Here is a 21254-nt window from a genome sequence, read left to right as displayed (position 1 = left end):
GCACTACCGCTGGCAACGACGAGTCCGCCGCACCCTCCCGCTGGGCGGACGTTCAATCGACAGTAGTGCGTGTGTATGCGCTGTCGGCGGACTGATAAGACTATTTCTGAACGATCCGCTGAGCAGATCATTCAGAAACAGCCTTATCAGTCCGCAGACAGCACGTACACACACACTACTGTCGGCTGAACGTCCGCCCGGCGGGAGGGTGCGGCGGACTCGTCGTTGCCGGATGTAGTGCGTGTGTAGGCACCCTAAGTGTCCCTCTTTCTCACCTTAAAAAGTCGGGAGGTGTATTATATACATATATATATACATATATATATATATATATATATATATATATATATATATATATATATAGTGGGTTGCTGCCAGTCTTTTAGCGTATGTCTCTACCAGCTTTGCACATCTAGAGACTGAGATCCTTGCCCATTCGTCTTTGCAAAACAGCTCCAGCTCAGTCAGATTAGATGGACAGCGTTTGTGAACAGCAGTTTTCAGATCTTGCCACAGATTCTCGATTGGATTTAGATCTGGACTTTGACTGGGCCATTCTAACACATAGATATGTTTTGTTTTAAACCATTCCATTGTTGCCCTGGCTTTATGTTTGGGGTGGTTGTCCTGCTGGAAGGTGAACCTCCGCCCCAGTCTCAAGTCTTTTGCAGTCTCCAAGAGGTTTTCTTCCAAGATTGCCCTGTATTTGGCTCCATCCATCTTCCCATCAACTCTGACCAGCTTCCCTGTCCCTGCTGAAGAGAAGCACCCCCCAAACATGATGCTGCCACCACCATATTTGACAGTGGGGATGGTGTGTTCAGAGTGATGTGCAGTGTTCGTTTTCTGCCACACATAGCGTTTTGCATTTTGGCCAAAAAGTTCCATTTTGGTCTCATCTGACCAGAGCACCTTCTTCCACATGGTTGCTGTGTCCCCCACATGGCTTGTGGCAAACTGAAAACGTGACTTCTTATGCTTTCTGTTAACAATGCCTTTCTACTTGCCACTCTTCCATAAAGGCCAACTTTGTACAGGGCATGACTAATAGTTGCCCTATGGACAGAGTCTCCCACCTGAGCTGTAGATCTCTGCAGCTCGTCCAGAGTCACCATGGGCCTCTTGACTGCATTTCTGATCAGCGCTCTCCTTGTTCGGCCTGTGAGTTTAGGTGGACGGCCTTGTCTTGGTAGGTTTACAGTTGTGCCATACTCCTTCCATTTCTGAATGATCGCTTGAACAGTGCTCCTTGGGATGTTCAAGGCTTTGGAAATCTTTTTGTAGCCTAAGCCTGCTTTAAATTTCTCAATAACTTGATCCCTGACCTGTCTTGTGTGTTCTTTGGACTTCATGGTATTGTTGCTCCCAATATTCTCTTAGACAACCTCTGAGGCCCTCACAGAGCAGCTGTATTTGTACTGACATTCGATTACACACAGGTGCACTCTATTTAGTCATTAGCACTCATCAGGCAATGTCTATAGGCAACTGACTGCACTCAGATCAAAGGGGGCCAAATAATTATGCACACACCACTTTGCAGTTATTTATTTGTAAAAAATGTTTGGAATCATGTATGATTTTCGTTCCATTTCTCATGTGTACCCACATTGTATTGGTCTTTCATGTGGAATTCCAATAAAATCGATTCATGCTTGTGGCAGTAATATGACAAAATGTGGAAAACTTAAAGGGAGCTGAATACTTTTGCAACCCACTGTGTATATAATATATATATATATATATATATATACATATACATATGTTCTGCTCATCTGTGGTTTATGGGCAGCGTGTACATCATCCAAGCTGATTCTGGTAGTCACTGCCCTATCTGGAGCAGGATTATCCACAAGACAACCTAGGCTTGAGCCAAAAATTACCAAAAAGATCCCAAGGTGAGCCAAAAGCTACTACCGTGACTAGGGCCCAATCTCCTCTTTATCCATTTCAGAAGCACGGCATCGACACCAATGACTTAGTCCTCCAACTGCTGCAAGGAAAACCATCTAGATATGCAGTAAGTGTGAGGTGAATCTGTGTCCTCTAGACACGCCCATTCATTCTCAAATGTCACACTTGCACGCAATGAGATTTTAGAAATAAATACAGATTCCCTTCAACGCACATCTCCCTCAGCAAATCATGCTCCAAGACCCTCTCAGTGACATTTTGCCAACACCAGTCAACTTGTTTAGACAAATCTCTTCTGGTCCCATCACAAAGCTGCTCGGAAACGACTAATGCTCGTCAACGCAGATAGCTGCTGTAAAAGTTAAGATACGTTTTACAAGTATTGGTGTTTGAAATATCTTGGCACACAGTGGTTTCAGTTGTGGGAGATTTAGCAGCACAATCAGAGCAATCCTGGAGCCAGTGCATCTCTGAAACCTGGCAGTGGTAATGCTGTGCAGTGTGGTGACCTCACAGTGCTTCTGATCTCTTCTCCAGCTGAGGGCTGATAATGCCATGATGAAGAAGAGAGAACATATGGAAAGGAGCCAAGCAGTGTACTAGACATGGACCACACATAGTGATCATTATCCCTCTGGCCCTGTGCCATTGATCTACATAATAAAGTGAATATTGTGGAGAAATGTGGAAGCTGCCATTTTTGTTTTACAGCTGTAATACTGAAGAGGGTTGGCATTATGACTCACTTCCTGGTGGAAAATGGAAGAGGGTTGGCATTATCACGCACTTCCTGTTGGAGGGGAGAAGAGGTTTGGCATTATGACTCACTTCCTGTTGAAAGGGGGGGGGGAAGAGGGTTGACAATATCACACACTTCCTGGTGGAAAAGGGAAGAGGGTTGGCATTATCACTCACTTCCTGGTGAAGGGGAGAAGAGGGTTGGCATTATCACTCACTTCCTGGTGGAAAGGGGAAGAGGGTTGGCATTATCACTCACTTCGTGGTGGAGAGGGGAAGAGGGTTGGCATTATCACTCATTTCGTGGTGAAGGGAAGAAGAGGGTTGGCATTATCACTCACTTCCTGGTGGAGAGGGGAAGAGGGTTGGCATTATCACTCACTTCCTGGTGGAGAGGGGAAGAGGGTTGGCATTATCACTCACTTCCTGGTGAAGGGGAGAAGAGGGTTGGCATGATCACGCACTTCCTGGTGGAGAGGGGAAGAGGGTTGGCATTATCACTCACTTCCTGGTGGAGAGGGGAAGAGGGTTGGCATTATCACGCACTTCCTGTTGGAGGGGAGAAGAGGTTTGGCATTATGACTCACTTCCTGTTGAAAGGGGGGGGGGGGGGAAGAGGGTTGACAATATCACACACTTCCTGGTGGAAAAGGGAAGAGGGTTGGCATTATCACTCACTTCCTGGTGAAGGGGAGAAGAGGGTTGGCATTATCACTCACTTCCTGGTGGAAAGGGGAAGAGGGTTGGCATTATCACTCACTTCGTGGTGGAGAGGGGAAGAGGGTTGGCATTATCACTCATTTCGTGGTGAAGGGAAGAAGAGGGTTGGCATTATCACTCACTTCCTGGTGGAGAGGGGAAGAGGGTTGGCATTATCACTCACTTCCTGGTGGAGAGGGGAAGAGGGTTGGCATTATCACTCACTTCCTGGTGAAGGGGAGAAGAGGGTTGGCATGATCACGCACTTCCTGGTGGAGAGGGGAAGAGGGTTGGCATTATCACTCACTTCCTGGTGGAGAGGGGAAGAGGGTTGGCATTATCACGCACTTCCTGTTGGAGGGGAGAAGAGTTTTGGCACTATTACTCACTTCCTGTTGAAGGGGGGGAGGGGAAGAGGGTTGGCAATATCACACACTTCCTGGTGGAAATGGGAAGAGGGTTGGCATTATCACTCACTTCCTGGTGAAGGGGAGAAGAGGGCTGGCATTATCGCTCCCTGGTGGAGAGGGGAAGAGGGTTGGCATTATCACTCACTTCCTGGTGGAGAGGGGAAGAGGGTTGGCATTATCACTCACTTCCCGGTGAAGGGGAGAAGAGGATTGGCATTATCACTCACTTCCTGGTGAAGGGGAGAAGAGGGCTGGCATTATCGCTCCCTGGTGGAGAGGGGAAGAGGGTTGGCATGATCACGCACTTCCTGGTGGAGAGGGGAAGAGGGTTGGCATTATCACTCACTTCCTGGTGGAGAGGGGAAGAGGGTTGGCATTATCACGCACTTCCTGTTGGAGGGGAGAAGAGGTTTGGCATTATGACTCACTTCCTGTTGAAAGGGGGGGGGGGAAGAGGGTTGACAATATCACACACTTCCTGGTGGAAAAGGGAAGAGGGTTGGCATTATCACTCACTTCCTGGTGAAGGGGAGAAGAGGGTTGGCATTATCACTCACTTCCTGGTGGAAAGGGGAAGAGGGTTGGCATTATCACTCACTTCGTGGTGGAGAGGGGAAGAGGGTTGGCATTATCACTCATTTCGTGGTGAAGGGAAGAAGAGGGTTGGCATTATCACTCACTTCCTGGTGGAGAGGGGAAGAGGGTTGGCATTATCACTCACTTCCTGGTGGAGAGGGGAAGAGGGTTGGCATTATCACTCACTTCCTGGTGAAGGGGAGAAGAGGGTTGGCATGATCACGCACTTCCTGGTGGAGAGGGGAAGAGGGTTGGCATTATCACTCACTTCCTGGTGGAGAGGGGAAGAGGGTTGGCATTATCACGCACTTCCTGTTGGAGGGGAGAAGAGTTTTGGCACTATTACTCACTTCCTGTTGAAGGGGGGGAGGGGAAGAGGGTTGGCAATATCACACACTTCCTGGTGGAAATGGGAAGAGGGTTGGCATTATCACTCACTTCCTGGTGAAGGGGAGAAGAGGGCTGGCATTATCGCTCCCTGGTGGAGAGGGGAAGAGGGTTGGCATTATCACTCACTTCCTGGTGGAGAGGGGAAGAGGGTTGGCATTATCACTCACTTCCCGGTGAAGGGGAGAAGAGGATTGGCATTATCACTCACTTCCTGGTGAAGGGGAGAAGAGGGCTGGCATTATCGCTCCCTGGTGGAGAGGGGAAGAGGGTTGGCATTATCACTCACTTCCTGGTGAAGGGGAGAAGAGGGTTGGCATTATCGCTCCCTGGTGGAGAGGGGAAGAGGGTTGGCATTATCACTCACTTCCCGGTGGAGAGGGGAAGAGGGTTGGCATTATCACTCACTTCCTGGTGAAGGGGAGAAGAGGGCTGGCATTATCGCTCCCTGGTGGAGAGGGGAAGAGGGTTGGCATTATCACTCACTTCCTGGTGAAGGGGAGAAGAGGGTTGGCATTATCGCTCCCTGGTGGAGAGGGGAAGAGGGTTGGCATTATCACTCACTTCCTGGTGGAGAGGGGAAGAGGGTTGGCATTATCACTCACTTCCTGGTGAAGGGGAGAAGAGGGTTGGCATTATCACTCACTTCCTGGTGAAGGGAAGAAGAGGGTTGGCATTATCACTCACTTCCTGAACAGTTCAATTGATTACAGAAATCTATCGGATATCTTTTCCAGTGCACAACACAAGCACTGGTCCATTATTCCTTGATGGCAATCCCTTTTCTGATTGAACATCAATCAGATAAAGTTCAATTAGTATATGGCCAGCTAAAACACTACTAATAAAAGTGCAACCGGTCAAAGAAATCTCACTGTGTGGTTAACAACAGGTCTTTCTTCTTTTTGGTGCAGAAGAGTCAATTCAAGTATCCTTATCTCCTGTCTAAGCTCATTGCTGACCCCAAGACATGCCCGTCACCCATGGATTGTGAGGAAAACATGAAAGACAACTAAAAGCTTCATTAAAGGGGAACTGAAGTAAGAGGTATACGGAGGCTGCCCTGCCATATGTATTTCCTTTTAATCAATACCAGTTGCCTGGCAGCCCTGTTGGTCTATTTCTCTGCAGTAGCATCTGAATAACACCAGAAACAAGCATGCAGCTAGTCTTGTCAGATCTGACTTTAAAGTCTGAAACACCTGATCTGCTGCATGCTTGTTCAGGGGCTATGGCTAATAGTATTAGAGGCAGAGGATCAGCAGGGCTGCCAGGCAACTGGTATTGCTTAAAAGGAAATAAACATGGCAGCATCCATATACCTCTTTCTTCAGTTCCCCTTTAATAAAGTTACAACCGAAGTAGAGATCCAACGTTGCATTTGTGACTAGGCATGTTTAACCTACAAACAACCTGGCATTCCATTTGTGGATGGACACTGGTAGAATCAGTTACCACTTTGCTATCTGTTATGGACTCCAGTGGTGACATCTTCCTGCGGATCTCACGTTTGCCCCCTTTCTAGAGTCGGTCGTCGTACACTGGTCGATCTTTTCCTTACCTGGCAGATATGATCATGTGATTGAATCTGCTAGAAATCAATGCTGCAAACGATCCTTGATTACTTGATTTTGGACAAAGAAATTGCTCCGTTGAGTATTGTTTGTGGCATCAATTTCTAGCAGATTCAATGGGTTGATCGCACCAGATGTAACATTTTTCTCAATCGGCAGCATGCAGTGGTGTTGGATGTTGCAATAAGTGACATAGGCGGCAAAGTTTACACTCACCAGTCTGCTGACACTTCCTCCCATGTCTTCTCTCCACTACCGGCCTCTCCTGAGCCAACTGACGCAGTTGTATCCTCCTCTGTCCGCTCTTCAGCATTTCTAACATTGTTGTGTAACTGAAAAGCGGACACAACTTCGTCAGTGTGGGCTCAGGGCCCTTAAGGCCAAACACTAGAGGCCTCTAATGGTCACATAAGGTATGCGCCATTGTGCTCCTAATACTTGGCCTCTAGCATTTGTCAAAGGACACAGAGAGAGGTGAGTTGGTGGCTATGAAGAGAAGACACAGGAGCAAGATTAGAGTTGGGCCGAACAGTTCGCCTGGCGAACCTCTCTGGGCCTCTTACTACTTCCGGGTCGCAATGACCCGGAGTAGTACGCCTGCGCTGCCCGGCGGAGCGCGTCCTAGATCGCGCTCCTGTTGCCGGGCGCTCTCTGCGCATGAGCGTGACGTCACTCATGACGTCACGCACATGCGCAGAGAGTGCCCGGCAACGGGAGCGCGATCTAGGACGCGCTCCGCCGGGCAGCGCAGGCGTACTACTCCGGGTCATTGCGACCCGGAAGTAGTAAGAGGCCCATGAATTTAGAGATGTTCGCCGGCGAACGGTTCGGGAACCGTTCGCCACATCTCTAAGCAAGATAAGACACAGAATATTTATTGCTCTTTCCTCCTGGTGGACTCAAAGCACCAGAGCAGCAGCCATGGGCGACCAGGATCATTAGGGAGCCTTGCCCAAAGACTCTTTACTGTTGTATGTATTGGCTTCGAACCATTGTCAAAGGGCTCAAATCCCACATCAAAGGCAACAGACTTACCAGTACGCTATCCAGATGACAGGCATGCTGAAATCTATTAAAAATCTGTGTACAGTGTGTGGAAGTACTCGATCAGAGAGGGCTCCATCTGAGATGGATCTATTTGTTGACCACATTGACCAGTGTATGGTATGGCCAACTTTAGCCTTCTAGTCTCTACTTGTCAAATAGGAATCTTTAAAAATAATTTTAAAGTGGACCTGAACTCTTGCACAGGACAGAAGAAAAACAGAGAAATGCACCATGTATGTATTTAGAGAGTTTAGCCTAATACCCACCTCATGTGTGACTAATCACCACTGTAATTTGATCTCTCAGCTGTGTCAGCTGGCTGCCTTGGCAGAGCAGCTGATTTGTAAACACAGGATGTTAACCCTAACCCGTCTGCTTCCATGAAAACAGGAAGTAGACACTCCAGAGTTATTGCAGGAATTGTATCAGCTGTAACAAATAAATGTTTTTCTTTAAAGGTGATTATGCTGTTGCTTATCTTTTAGAGCAGAAATTCTGAGTTCAGGTCCGCTTTAAAGAGAGCCCGGGGTGGGCTCAATTTTTTTTTTTTAAAGTAGGCTACCTGGGGGTGAGCAGATCAGGTAGCCGCACTGGCCCACTTTCATTTTTGTGACCTATAGGTCACGATGCTGGTATGAGAGATACATTCTCTCATCCAGTGTGCAGCGAGGCGGGGGATCGGCAGAGGGCGTGGCCAGGGAGAGAGAGCTGCCCAATGACAGCTCGGGAAACCCTGCAGGAACGCCTCTGGCGGACGTTTTGAACAGGGAATCCCTCATCCTGTGTTTACCTCCGAGTTGGCAACAAATAATGTTGCCAATCTCAGGGGGCTATAGCGCGGCGGTGGTGGTGGTGGGGGGGGGGGGTTGGGGGCCACAGAGGCCTGCCATGAGGCAGAGAACATGGTTATGAAAAGCAAAATAAATAACGTACTAAACATGACGATTGATACTTCTTGACAAAAGTTTTGGCCGGCAGGTGCATGAAGCAGAGAATACAGAGACCTCACCATCAGAAACACTGACGGATAGAAGACCCGACAGTATTTCAGCCCCCTCCCATCAAGTCAGAGCTCTCAAACTATCACAAACGACTTCTGAAGAATGTTCTGTGAGCAGAATGAGGTCAGGTTTGAGCAGCCAGTGAAATCCGCGGCAGCTTGTTCGAGGAACGGCGGAGATTTGACATACATAATGAAATCTGAAGGTTTTATAGAGTCGTGCCCCGGATAACTGCCGGCGAAGCGTCTGCAAAAGATAATAGAAAAGAACTGTTAAAGCTTTTAAAACCTGAAAAGTACTTTGGGTAAAATGTACAATGCGGCTTTCCTTCACACTTTGTAACGTAAACATTTCCATACACTAGGTAAAGACAGACATGGTATAGAGTGAAGAATAAGCATACCTACATGGAGCTATACACACAGTAAGCGCAGAAGCCATTACACAGCAGTTATAGGACAGAATGAGGAGTTTATAACAGCTGGAAATGTGTTTAAGATAAATCGGAGTTATGTTGGAAAGACAGCTACCTAAAAGTGATGAGAATAAGCTCCTTATATAGAAGCAGTGGACATGAGAAGAGCCATTTACAAGGTTTCGGGGCTGTATAGGGCTTAAAGGGGAACTTCAGCCTAAACAAACATACTGTCAGCAAGTTACATTAGTTATGTTAATTAGAATAGATAGGTAATATAATCTCTTACCCACCCTGTTTTAAAAGAACAGGCAAATGTTTGTGATTCATGGGGGCTGCCATCTTTGTCATGGGGGCAGCCATCTTTTTGGTTGAAAGGAGGTGACAAGGAGCAAGAGACACAGTTCCAACTGTCCTGTGTGCTGATCACCCCTCCCAGCTGCACACACTAGGCTTCAAATGTCAAATTCAAATTAATTAAAAAAAAATTGCACCAAAACAGCAGAACAAGAACAAAATCAGAAATCCCATCATGCTTTGCACAGCATCAGGGGAAAAAAGCCCGGGCAGTTTTCTTCTGTGCAGCTAAAAATGAGGCTTGTATAAGAGAAACAAAGTTCTGATGCTGTGAAACTGTTAAAGAAACACAGAGCCTTTTCAGTGCTGCTGAGTCGATTTTTAGTCCGGAGGTTCACTTTAAGTAGACAACTAATCTGCAGGCACTGTAGTGACACATAGTAGAATGCAGTAAATTATGCAAGATACCCACATTTACATGAATTATTCTGATTTCAGCATCAGAAACACTCAGTGGCGTATCAAGAGGGGTACATGCCATGGGCACCACACCTGCTCCCTCATCCCTCATGCTGCATTACCATACTGGGGGATGCCTCACTACCTATACTGGAGGGCCATTTATATTAGGGGACACTTCTCATTTACTGGGGAAACACCCCTCGCTATCTATACTGGGGGGCTACTTTTGGGGGATACCACTCACTATCTATAATGAGGGGACACCGTTCACCACCGATACTGGGGGGGGGGGGGGGTACAGGCACTTATACTGGTGGACACCCCTCATTACCTATACTGGGGGCTACGTATACTGAAGGACACCTCTCATTACCTATAATTTTTATCTTGAGGCAAGTGGCTACCTAATCATTTTATTTGGCGGTATGGTGACTACGCCGATCACAAGGACATGGCGATTCTAGATAGTCCATCTCCTTGTGGGGTTTTCTCAGTATTGCTTTTATTCTTTACAGAAGCACTCTAAGGAATGGATCTACACCGATGCCAGCCGGCTTCCCTACTTGCTACACACTATTCTGGTAGTTGAAATGAGCAATTGCTAAACAGTAAGTGCTTTTGAAAATAAAGAAAACCCTGAGAATCCTCCATGAGCAGATAGACTAGTCCATATTCTGTCAGATCTGTCAAGATTTTTGCAGCCTATTGAAACAGCAACATAGGGAAAAAAAAGTAATTTATAGAGCATTTTATTATAGAACCAATGTACAGGTTATACAAATGCATTCAGACATGGATCTTATAGTTTACAATGGTTTGTGATAGCGGCCCTTTGCTCAAATGACAGTTGGCAGAAGTTTGCAAACTAAGAATAGACAATAAAATGGTAACTGGCTCCTCCAAAACTTAATACACTGATCAAGCTAAAACAAACCTAAATTGAAAATAAACTTATGAGAGAATTAATTGTATGAGTAGTAAAGCTAAGAAATAGAACTTTAATAGCTAAGAAAAAAAGTCTCATATTGTTTTCCAGTACAGAAAGAAAAAAAATTCAGTTATCTATGCAAAAGAGCTTCTCTGAGCCATTCACCCACTGAGTGGAATACAGTCCTGTTTTCTGAAGCACCTGAACAACAAAGAAACAGTGAGAGACAGCTTGAGATAAGGTGTTACTGCAGGAAAGTTCAAATGATCATTATTCCTGCTTTGTTTTATAGCTTAAAAAGACAGAGTGTACTGTTAAAACTGCAAATGTGACAGAATGATGCATTGTTATTTTTTGTTTTAAAGATATATCACTGAAAATAAAAATGAGGCTTTTCTTTGCTACTAATTGTATCCGTACTACACATACAATTCACTTTATCATACATTTTTTTTGTTTTAGTTTCTTTTTAGCTTTAGGTTTGCTTTAACTATTGATTGTGAAATATTAGCTATTGATGTGACCAACGACTGTTGGGAATTGCTGCGGTCTCATGGGTGGGCCGGTCCTGTGCACATTTCATGCTGAAGGCAGCTCTATGGCCAATTATCATAGTGTGGGCCATTAATAATTCATCAATATATATCGAACCCCCAAGATTTACACAAGTGACACACTACACTCAGCATCAAACATTCATGAGCTAATGTTACCCCTCAGAAGAGCCAGATGGTTCAGTCTATAAACCTCGTCATGTGACCCAACAAGTCCTCCTGCAGGGGCAAGTTTACTATTCTCTATGCAAATTAGTGGACAGAGTGTCTATTCATCTCTCCCAAAGGGAAATAACCCAAAGGGAACGTGTTGTAGAGAGAATTATGGGGTTAATCCAGCAGTTGCTGGATAGTGAACAGTGTTGGATAGTGTATTGGTTAAAGGGAATCTGCAGTGAAAATAAACTTATGATATAATGATCTGTATGTGTAGTATAGCTAAGGCTGAATACACACGGTTCGTTCCCGCATCGATTGCGCCGCTCGATTCCCGACGAATCGATTATTCCTGAACATTTCCGATCGCATTTCGATGATTTTTAGGTCGATTGCAATGTAAAGTATGGCAAATCGACCTAACGACCCATCGAACCGCGAATCGGACATGTCGGAAATAAACGAATCGACGGGTATCGAGCGGCGCATCGACGGGAATAGAGCGCGGGAACGAACCGTGTGTATCCAGCATTAGAAATAAAACATTAGCAGCACAGATATGAGTCTCATATTGTTTCCAGTACAGGAAGAGTTAATAAACTTGAGTTTATCTATGCAAAAGAGCTTCTCTAGCTTTGCGACTTTATAAAGTCGTGGACAGCGCTGTCTTTTGAAGCTCTCATCTCAACTGTCTCTCATGGTTTCTTCTTCGGTTATGGTTTCTCTGCAGAGAAAAGTTCAAACGTTCATTAGCCTGCTCTGTGAAATCAATTAAAATGCTGAGTGTATTGTGCAAACTGCAATTATTAGAGAGATGCAAAGTTATAAAGAGAAAAAAGCTATATACCTGAAAATAAAAATATGACACTATTTTCTTTGCAACTAATGTTCTAACAATTATCCGTACTACACAACCAATTCATTATATCATAAGTTTTGTTTTTTGTTTTTTCTGCTCCAATGTCACTTTAAGGGCTCTGCCTCTGACACAGGAGACCAGGGTTCAAATCTCGACTCTTCTTGTCCAGTCGCGGCATAGCTAAGAAGGGGGCTTTCCAAGCACTGTATACATAACAATTGATACGGCGCACCAATATCTGCCAAGGACAACCACAGTGTCCGAGGTGCAAGAAGAGGATGGGGAACAGCTTGATAATGATAACTACTATTCAAAGAATCTATCGAAGTGATTATTACCAGCAGAGAACCAATAAAGAGCTAATACTGTGGTTGAGGGAGGGCCCCTCGGGGCCCCAGTAAGATCGCAACCTCTGTACTCCCTATCACTACGCCACTGTTGTTCAGAAAGCCAGTGAGGAGACCTTGGGCAAGACCAACCCTGCTACTGTCTATGGAGTGCACTCTAGTGGCTGCAGTTCTGGCACTAGGAGAAAAGTGCGATATAAATGTTTTGTGCCTTGTCTTATCTTCGTAGAGGGAAGCCATGCGTCTGTGCAAGTGCAAGTTGGCCCGTGCGTGCGCAGCATACAGAACTACTCATGCACAAGTGGCTAGACCAGGCATGGGCAAACTCGGCCCTCCAGCTGTTACGTAACTACAAGTCCCACAATGCATTGCAGGAGTCGGACAGCCACAGTCATGACTCATAAAGGCAAATGCATTATGGGACTTGTAGTTCCGTAACAGCTGGAGGGCCGAGTATGCCCATGCCTGGGCTAGACGTTACTTTGAAGGTTCCCGTACAAGGAGGAGAGGGCGGCACGGTCCCGACCAGCAGCGGTGGGCTCAAGAAGGATCGGAAAAGCCCCTGGGAGTAACCAGAGGCTTCCCTCTACTACTGAGGCATCTAAGTATCTAAGCTTTTGTTTCTAAAAGTCACAGGGTTTCTTTAGAGAACACCTGAAGTGAGAGGGATATGGAGGCTGCCATATTTATTTTTTTAAACAATGCCAGTTGCCTGGCAGTCCAGCTGATCATTCGCTTCTAATACTTTTACCATAGACCCGAAACAAGCATGCCGATCAGATGTTTCTGACTGAAGTCCGACTTAATCTAGTCGGACTTCAGTTGCAAGCTGCATGCTTGTTTCAGGTGTGTGATACAGATATAGAGTTGGGCCGAACCTCCGATTTTAGGTTCGCGAACCGGGTTCACGAACTTTCGCGGAAGGTTCGGTTCGCGCTAAAGTTCGCGAACCGCAATAGACTTCAATGGGGAGGCGAACTTTGGAAAAAAAAATTCTGCTGGCCACAAAAGTGATGGAAAAGATGTTTCAAAGGGTCTAACACTTGGAGGGGGCATGGCGGAGTGGGATACACGCCAAAAGTCCCCGAGAAAAATCTGGATTTGACGCAAAGCAGCGTTTTAAGGGCTGAAATCACATTGAATGCTAAATGACAGGCCTAAAGTGCTTTAAAGGGAAGGTCCAAGCAAAAAAAAAAAATGAGTTTCACTTACCTGGGGCTTCTACCAGCCCCATGCAGCCATCCTGTGCCCTCGTAGTCACTCACTGCTGCTCCAGTCCCCCGCTGGCAGCTTTCTGACCTCGGAGGTCAGGGCCACATTGCGTACATTTTTACGCATTCCAGCTAGTGCAGGAACAAAAATGTATGCGTTGCACCACTAACGCGTAAAAATGTATGTGTTAATGTTCCTGCACTAGCGGGAATGTGTAAAAATGTACGCAATTCGGCCCTGACCTCCGAGGTCAGAAAGCTGCCAGCGGGAGACTGGAGCAGCAGTGAGTGACTACGAGGGCACAGGATGGCTGCATGGGGCTGGTAGAAGCCCCAGGTAAGTGAAACTCATTTTTTTTTTTTGCTTGGACCTTCCCTTTAAAACATCTTGCATGTGTATACATCAATCAGGTAGTGTAATTAAGGTACTGCTTCACACTGACACACCAAACTGTTCACTGAACAGAACAGGTATGCAGTGGCGGATTCACTGAACAGAACAGGTATGCAGTGGCGGGTTCACTGAACAGAACAGGTATGCAGTGGCGGGTTCACTGAACAGAACAGGTATCTAGTGGTGGGTTCACAGTACAGGTATGCAGTGGCAGGTTCACAGAACAGGTATGCAGTGGTGGGTTCACTGAACAGGTATGCAGTGGTGGGTTCACAGAACAGGTATGCAGTGGTGGGTTCACAGAACAGGTATGCAGTGGTGGGTTCACTGAACAGGTATGCAGTGGTGGGTTCACTGAACAGGTATGCAGTGGTGGGTTCACAGAACAGGTATGCAGTGGTGGGTTCACAGAACAGGTATGCAGTGGTGGGTTCACTGAACAGGTATGCAGTGGTGGGTTCACAGTACAGATATGCATTGGCAGGTTCACAGAACAGGTATGCAGTGGTGGGTTCACAGAACAGGTATGCAGTGGTGGGTTCACTGAACAGGTATGCAGTGGTGGGTTCACAGTACAGGTATGCAGTGGCGGGTTCACAGAACAGGTATGCAGTGGTGGGTTCACTGAACAGGTATGCAGTGGTGGGTTCACTGAACAGGTATACAGTGGTGGGTTCACAGAACAGGTATGCAGTGGTGGGTTCACTGAACAGGTATACAGTGGTGGGTTCACAGAACAGGTATGCAGTGGTTGGTTCACTGAACAGGTATGCAGTGGTGGGTTCACAGAACAGGTATGCAGGTATCCAGTGGGCTCACTGAACAGAACAGGTATGGTGGGCTCACTGAACAGAACAGGTATGCAGCCAGGAACAAGCTAAGCCTAACTAATCTTTCCCTATGAGAGACAGTGCAGCAGCTCGCCCTACTCTCACTAATGCAGGCACACGAGTGACCATAATGGCCGCCGCTGCCTGCCTTATATAAGGGGGGGTGGGGCTCCAGGGGCTAGTGTAGCCTAATTGGCTACACTGGGCCTGCTGACTGTGATGTAGAGGGTCAAAGTTGACCCTCCATGGTGCATTATGGGGCAAACTGAACTTCCGAAAACGTTCGCCTGCGGGACGCGAATGCGAACCACGGAAGTTCGCATGGAACCGTTCGCAGGCGAACCGTTCGGCCCAACTCTATACAGATACTACTGCAACCAAAGAGATCAGCAGGATGCCAGGAAACTGGTATTGTTTAACCACCGAAGTACCAGCAGTCTCCGCCCCCTCAAGGACCAGCAACCGCTGTTACCCGAAACAGTGGAATACCGACGAATTGCCGCACATACCTGCCACAACCGCTGTCCATGCCGCACATCGGGAACCTCAGCCGTCCACTCTGCCATCTCTATGACGGCTGAGCTCTGTGAGCTGGCCAGGAGTCGCTTTCATTGGCTCCTGACCGTGTCTATCAATGTAAGCCAATGGGAGTTGCTTACATTTATAGACAGGGTCCGGAGCTCCTGACCCGCTCACAGGGCACTGCTGTCATAGAGACAGCGTAGCGAGTGAGCTGCGGCGGGGAGTTAACGACACGATCGGCAGGAGAGATGAGAATGGCGAGAATGCGCGGTGTCGGTGAGTTGAAATCTATGCCCTGCCAGCTACATCAGCATCAAAACAGGGCACAGATTTCAATTTGCATTGTCCTTAAAGAGACACTGAAGCGGAAAAAAATATGATATAATGAATTGGTTGTGTACTATGAATAATTACTAGAAGATTAGCAGCAAAGAAAATATTCTCATACTTTTATTTTCAGGTATATAGTGTTTTTTCTAACATTGCATCATTCTATAATATGTGCAGATTACACAACACTCAGCATTCAAAATGAGTATTTCAGAGCAGTCTGTGAAGTAATGAACTCTCCTCTAGCAGAGGAAAAGTAAACAGTTCAATTACAGTTGAGATAATAAAAGTCAGATAACAGCCCTCTCCACGACTAAGTTAGTCGGAGAGCTTAATAGCTTTTTTGCATAGAGATAACAACTGGAGTTTCTCAACTCTTCCTGTACTGGAAACAATTAGACTGATGTATCTGATCTTAATGTTTTTTTTCTTAGCTGTGCTACACATACAAATCATAATATCATCATTTTTTTTCGCTTCAGTATCTCTTTAAAGTGACACTGAAGCAAAAAGAATTATGATATAAAGAATTGGTTGTGTAGTACGGATAATGAATAGAACATTAGAAGCAGAGAAAATAGTCTCATATTTTTTATTTCCAATTATATATTTTTATTTTTTTATAACACTGCATTATTCTCTAATATTTGCAATTTACACACTACACGCAGCATTCTAAATGATTTTACGGAGCAGGCTAGTGATCTTTTAAACTTTCCTCTGCAGAAAAATAACAAAATACAGTGACAGACAGTTGAGATAATAGGCTTCAGAAGACAGAGCTCTCTGCGACTTTAAAAGTCAGAGAGATCAGTTGCATAGATAACAACTGGAGTGTCTTAACTCTTTCTACTGGAAACAATATTAGACTTACAGTACATCTCTGCTACTAATGTTTTATTTCTTAAAAGTACTACACACACATTCACTTCAGATTCCCTTTAAATATTTAAAAGCAAATACATATGGCTGCCTTCATATCCCTCTCAGTTCAGGTGTCCTTTGAGCAAGAAACCACAAACACACAAAGTACTGAAGTTAAAGAGACTCTGAAGCGAGAATAAATCTCGCTTCAGAGCTCATAGTTAGCAGGGGCATGTGTGCCCCTGCTAAACCGCCGCTATCCCGCGGCTAAACGGTGGTCCCTTCAGCCCCAAACCCACTCCCGCAAGACTTGGTCGTTCCTGGAGGCAGGGCTAACGGCTGCAGCCCTGCCTCCAGTCGCGTCTATCAGCGGCGCATCGCCGCCTCTTCCCCGCCCCTCTCAGTGAAGGAAGACTGAGAGGGGCGGGGGAGAGGCGGAGATACGCGATGACAGACGCGCGTGGGGCAGGGCTGCGGCGGTTAGCCCTGCCCCAATGCGGAAGCGATCCCCGGCTGCACCGAGGGGATTTGGGTGATGAGGGATCCCCGTTTAGCGGCGGGATAGCGGCGGTTTAGCAGGGGCACACATGCCCCTACTATCTATGAGGTCTGAAGCGAGATTTATTTTCGCTTCAGACTCTCTTTAAGTGGTGGAAACATTAATATCAAAGCAAAGTACCTGCATTATTGTTACGTAACACTGCGTGAACCACAGCTACAGCAGTTCCTCAGTGATTTGGAAGCAAATCGGTGGAAGCGACCTTAGAACTGCACGGCTGGCAATTACGGTTTCTGCTTATTGACCTGATGAAGCGGGCTGTGTCCCATGAAACGCGTTGTCTACAGCTTAACCCTTTAATTTTAATAAAGACTCCCTTTTCCACCTATTTGAGTCTTCTGATGAGGTAAGATACCTCTTATGTTATATTTTTTTATTTGAATATCCTAGATTGGCTTCAATAAGTTTTAAGGGCGCCTCCACCGATTTGCCTCCGTATCCCATACCTCTTTGAGGTACTACTATACTACTTGGGAGACCATCCACCAGTATACAGGACCATAGGAGGAGAGCGACCGCCTGGTCCCAGAGCGAAAACGGGTCTGAACAGGTGTGTTTTGAGAGTATGTTTAAAGGTTTCAAGGCTTGGAATATGACGGACAGTCTGGGGGAGAGAGTGCAAAAGGAGAGGGGGCACTTGTGAGAAATCCTGGATGCGAGTGTGAGAGGAGGTGACCAAGCTAAAGGACAAGAGGGTCTCCTGGGAGGAGTGAAGGGGAGGTACCTGGAGATTAATGAAGAAATGTATGGAGGTGACAACTTGTGTAGAACTTTGTATGCTGGCGAGAGAAGTTTAAACTGGATCCTTTAGGTAATTAGTAACCAATGGAGAGATTGGCAGAGAGGGGCTGCCTCAGATGAGCGGGAGCAGAGGTGGAGGACGCGGGCAGCAGAGTACACTAAGGACTCGACAGAGTGCTAGTCTGCTTTTTGATAGACCACAGAATAGGGTGTTACAGTGTCTGAAAAGAAGCAAAGGACTGGCCCTACAGAAACCGCACCACAACAGTATCATCCGATGAAAAAAACACCTTTATTGTAACCATATAAAGATTAAAAAGCATAAAAACAATTGCACTATAATATAAAGCCCAATAATATTAAATATAATAAAGAGGTCTCCATATACATTAATCACATGTAAATATACACAATGCTCCAAAACCGGGGTAACAAAAAAGTGTAATCAGAGACCCATATAGCTGTACCTGATGAAATGGCAGAATGTGCAAAAAGCACCCTGCATGAATCATGCACAGGTGTATAGTGTAAATAGTGCCGATTGGAAGTGCAGGGAAGGTGAGGAAACCACTAGTGCAATGGAGAGGTGCCATAGAAGAAAGAAGTCCATGTAGATGAGGGAGCAAACCACCAGTAGAAGAGTGCCGACTGGTGTAGCAGGTGAAGGCCAGCAAAGAAGAAATGGTCCCAAAATGAGTGACCCATAAGTGTGGAGGAGTCTTACCAGGAGAGGGCTAGAGACGGGGCACGGGTGTGCAAAGGGTGTTACAGTAGTCAAGACGGGAGAGGATTAGAGCATGTACAAGCATTTTGATTGCATCCTGTGAAAGGAAGCAACGAATTCTGGAAATGTTTTCAGACCACTTCTATACCTCAGGCTAGACTAACTTCAGGTGGATGTGAAGGCTCCCGACATTATCAGATCGTATTTCCTTAAACATCGAAGAGTTGAAAGATTGAGTAGCTGCTACTAAAGAACCGGTTGCTGAAATGCAGGGGTGACAATTGCTGGTCAGGAAAGCTGGGAGCTGACAGCTGGCAGATGGTACATTCCAGTATGAACCCATAAACGTTACAGCCGCCGCAGCTGTGTGGAACCTCTGCAGGGGGGGGGGGGGGGCTTTTTCATGTAAATGAGGATATTTAACTCATTGACTTTTATGCTCCCCACACAGCACTACATTAGTAATCCGACTCATGGGCTGCATCGAGCTGGAATTACAGTGGGTTGCAAAAGTATTCAGCCCCCTTAAAGTTTTCCACATTTTGTCACATTACTGCCACAAACATGCATCAATTTTATTCGAATTCCACATGAAAGACCAATACAAACTGGTGTACACGTGAGAAGTGGAACGAAAATCATACATGGTTCCAAACATTTTTTACAAATAAATAACTGCAAAGTGGGGTGTGCGTAATTATTCAGCCCCCTTTGATCTGAGTGCAGTCAGTTGCCTATAGACATTGCCTGATGAGTGCTAATGACTAAATAGAGTGCACCTGTGTGTAATCTAATGTCAGTACAAATACAGCTGCTCTGTGAGGGCCTCAGAGGTTGTCTAAGAGAATATTGGGAGCAACAACACCGTGAAGTCCAAAGAACACACCAGACAGGTCAGGGATAAAGTTATTGAGAAATTTAAAGCAGGCTTAGGCTACAAAAAGATTTCCAAAGCCTTGAACATTCCACGGAGCACTGTTCAAGCGATCATTTAGAAATGGAAGGAGTATGGCACAACTGTAAACCTACCAAGACAAGGCCGTCCACCTAAACTTACAGGCCGAACAAGGAGAGCGCTGATCAGAAATGCAGTTAAGAGGCCCATGGTAACTCTGGACGAGCTGCAGAGATCTACAGCTCAGGTGGGAGACTCTGTCCATAGGACAACTATTAGTCATGCACTGTCCAAAGTTGGCCTTTATGGATGAGTGGCAAGAAGAAAGCCATTGTGAACAGAAAGCATAAGAAGTCCCGTTTGCAGTTTGCCACAAGCCATGTGGGGGACACAGCAACCATGTGGAAGAAGGTGCTCTGGTCAGATGAGACCAAAATGGAACTTTTTGGCCAAAATGCAAAATGCTATGTGTGGCGGAAAACTAACACTGCACATACTCTGAACACACCATCCCCAATGTCAAATATGGTGGTGGCAGCATCATGCTCAGGGGGGTGCATCTCTTCAGCAGGGACAGGGAAGCTGCTCAGAGTTGATGGGAAGATGGATGGAGACAAATACAGGGCAAACTTGGAAGAAAACCTCTTGGAGACTGCAAAAGACTTGAGACTGGGGCGGAGGTTCACCTTCCAGCAGGACAATGACCCTAAACATAAAGCCAGGGCAACAATGGAATGGTTTAAAACAAAACATATCTATGTGTTAGAATGGCCCAGTCAAAGTCCAGATCTAAATCCAATCGAGAATCTGTGGCGAGATCTGAAAACTGCTGTTCAGAAACGCTGTCCATCTAATCTGACTGAGGTGGAGCTGTTTTGCAAAGAAGAATGGGCAAGGATTTCAGTCTCTAGATGTGCAAAGCTGGTAGAGACATACCCTAAAAGACTGGCAGCTGTAATTGCAGCAAAAGGTGGTTCTACAAAGTATTGACTCAGGGGGCTGAATAATTACGCACAGCCCACTTGGCAGTTATTTATTTGTAAAAAATGTTTGGAATGATGTATGATTTTCGATCCACTTCTCACATGTACACCACTTTGTATTGGTCTTTCACGTGGAATTCCAATAAAATTGATGCATGTTTGTAGCAGTAATGTGACAAAATGTGGAAAACTACTAGGGGGCCAAATACTTTTGCAACCCACTGTAATTAAACGCAGAAGACTTTGTGTTGTTTCATATGCACCAGATAGTAGTATAAATGGGCAAAGTTCTCGTTCTCTTTTTTTTTTTTTTTGGTAGTTGGTTTACTGCGTTGCTTTTTATGCTTTGCTGATAGCAATGGGCAGAAATAAAGGATTGCGATGAGTGGATAAAATCAACCAAGTGACTCATGCCATATACAGATATGCCCACATGTTTTTCATGTAAGAAAAATTTTTGCAACTAAAAATCATTTTTTCAGGACTTGTTTTGGGGTTGGGGGAGACTGGTGTCATGGATCAGAGATTGGTGGCAAGACGTGTTACGAACTGGAGAATGGTGGTTAGACTTGTTATAGAGAGGATAATGGTGGCAGCACTTGTAGAGATGTCGCGAACCTCCGATTTTCGGTTCGCGAACTTCCGCAGAAGGTTCGGTTCGCGGAAAAATTCGCGAACCGCAATAGACTTCAATGGGGAGGCGAACTTTGAAAAATAGAAATAATTATGCTGGCCACAAAAGTGATGGAAAAGATGTTTCAAGGGGTCTAACACCTGGAGGGGGGCATGGCGGAGTGGGATACATGACAAAAGTCCCGGTGAAAAATCTGGATGTGA

The 21254-nt window shown here is 45.9% G+C and overlaps 1 protein-coding gene across 16 annotated transcripts in view; it reads right to left on the bottom strand.

Moving 5' to 3' along the window:
* Positions 1 to 7156: 7156 nt before the first annotated feature.
* The window catches only part of JAKMIP3 (Janus kinase and microtubule interacting protein 3), a 157353-nt gene continuing 143255 nt past the window's right edge, over positions 7157 to 21254 (bottom strand). For all 16 annotated transcript variants that reach the window (XM_068258192.1, XM_068258193.1, XM_068258191.1 and 13 more), the window contains one exon: positions 7157 to 8592. The gene's annotated coding sequence lies outside the window, so the exon portion shown is untranslated. The remainder of the gene's footprint in view (positions 8593 to 21254) is intronic.

The sequence above is a fragment of the Hyperolius riggenbachi genome, chromosome 10 (genome assembly GCF_040937935.1).
Source record: "Hyperolius riggenbachi isolate aHypRig1 chromosome 10, aHypRig1.pri, whole genome shotgun sequence".
Classification (NCBI taxonomy): Eukaryota; Metazoa; Chordata; class Amphibia; order Anura; family Hyperoliidae; genus Hyperolius; species Hyperolius riggenbachi.
Note: the sequence above shows the minus strand (reverse complement) of the source record. Positions and strands in the feature narration are given on the sequence as shown.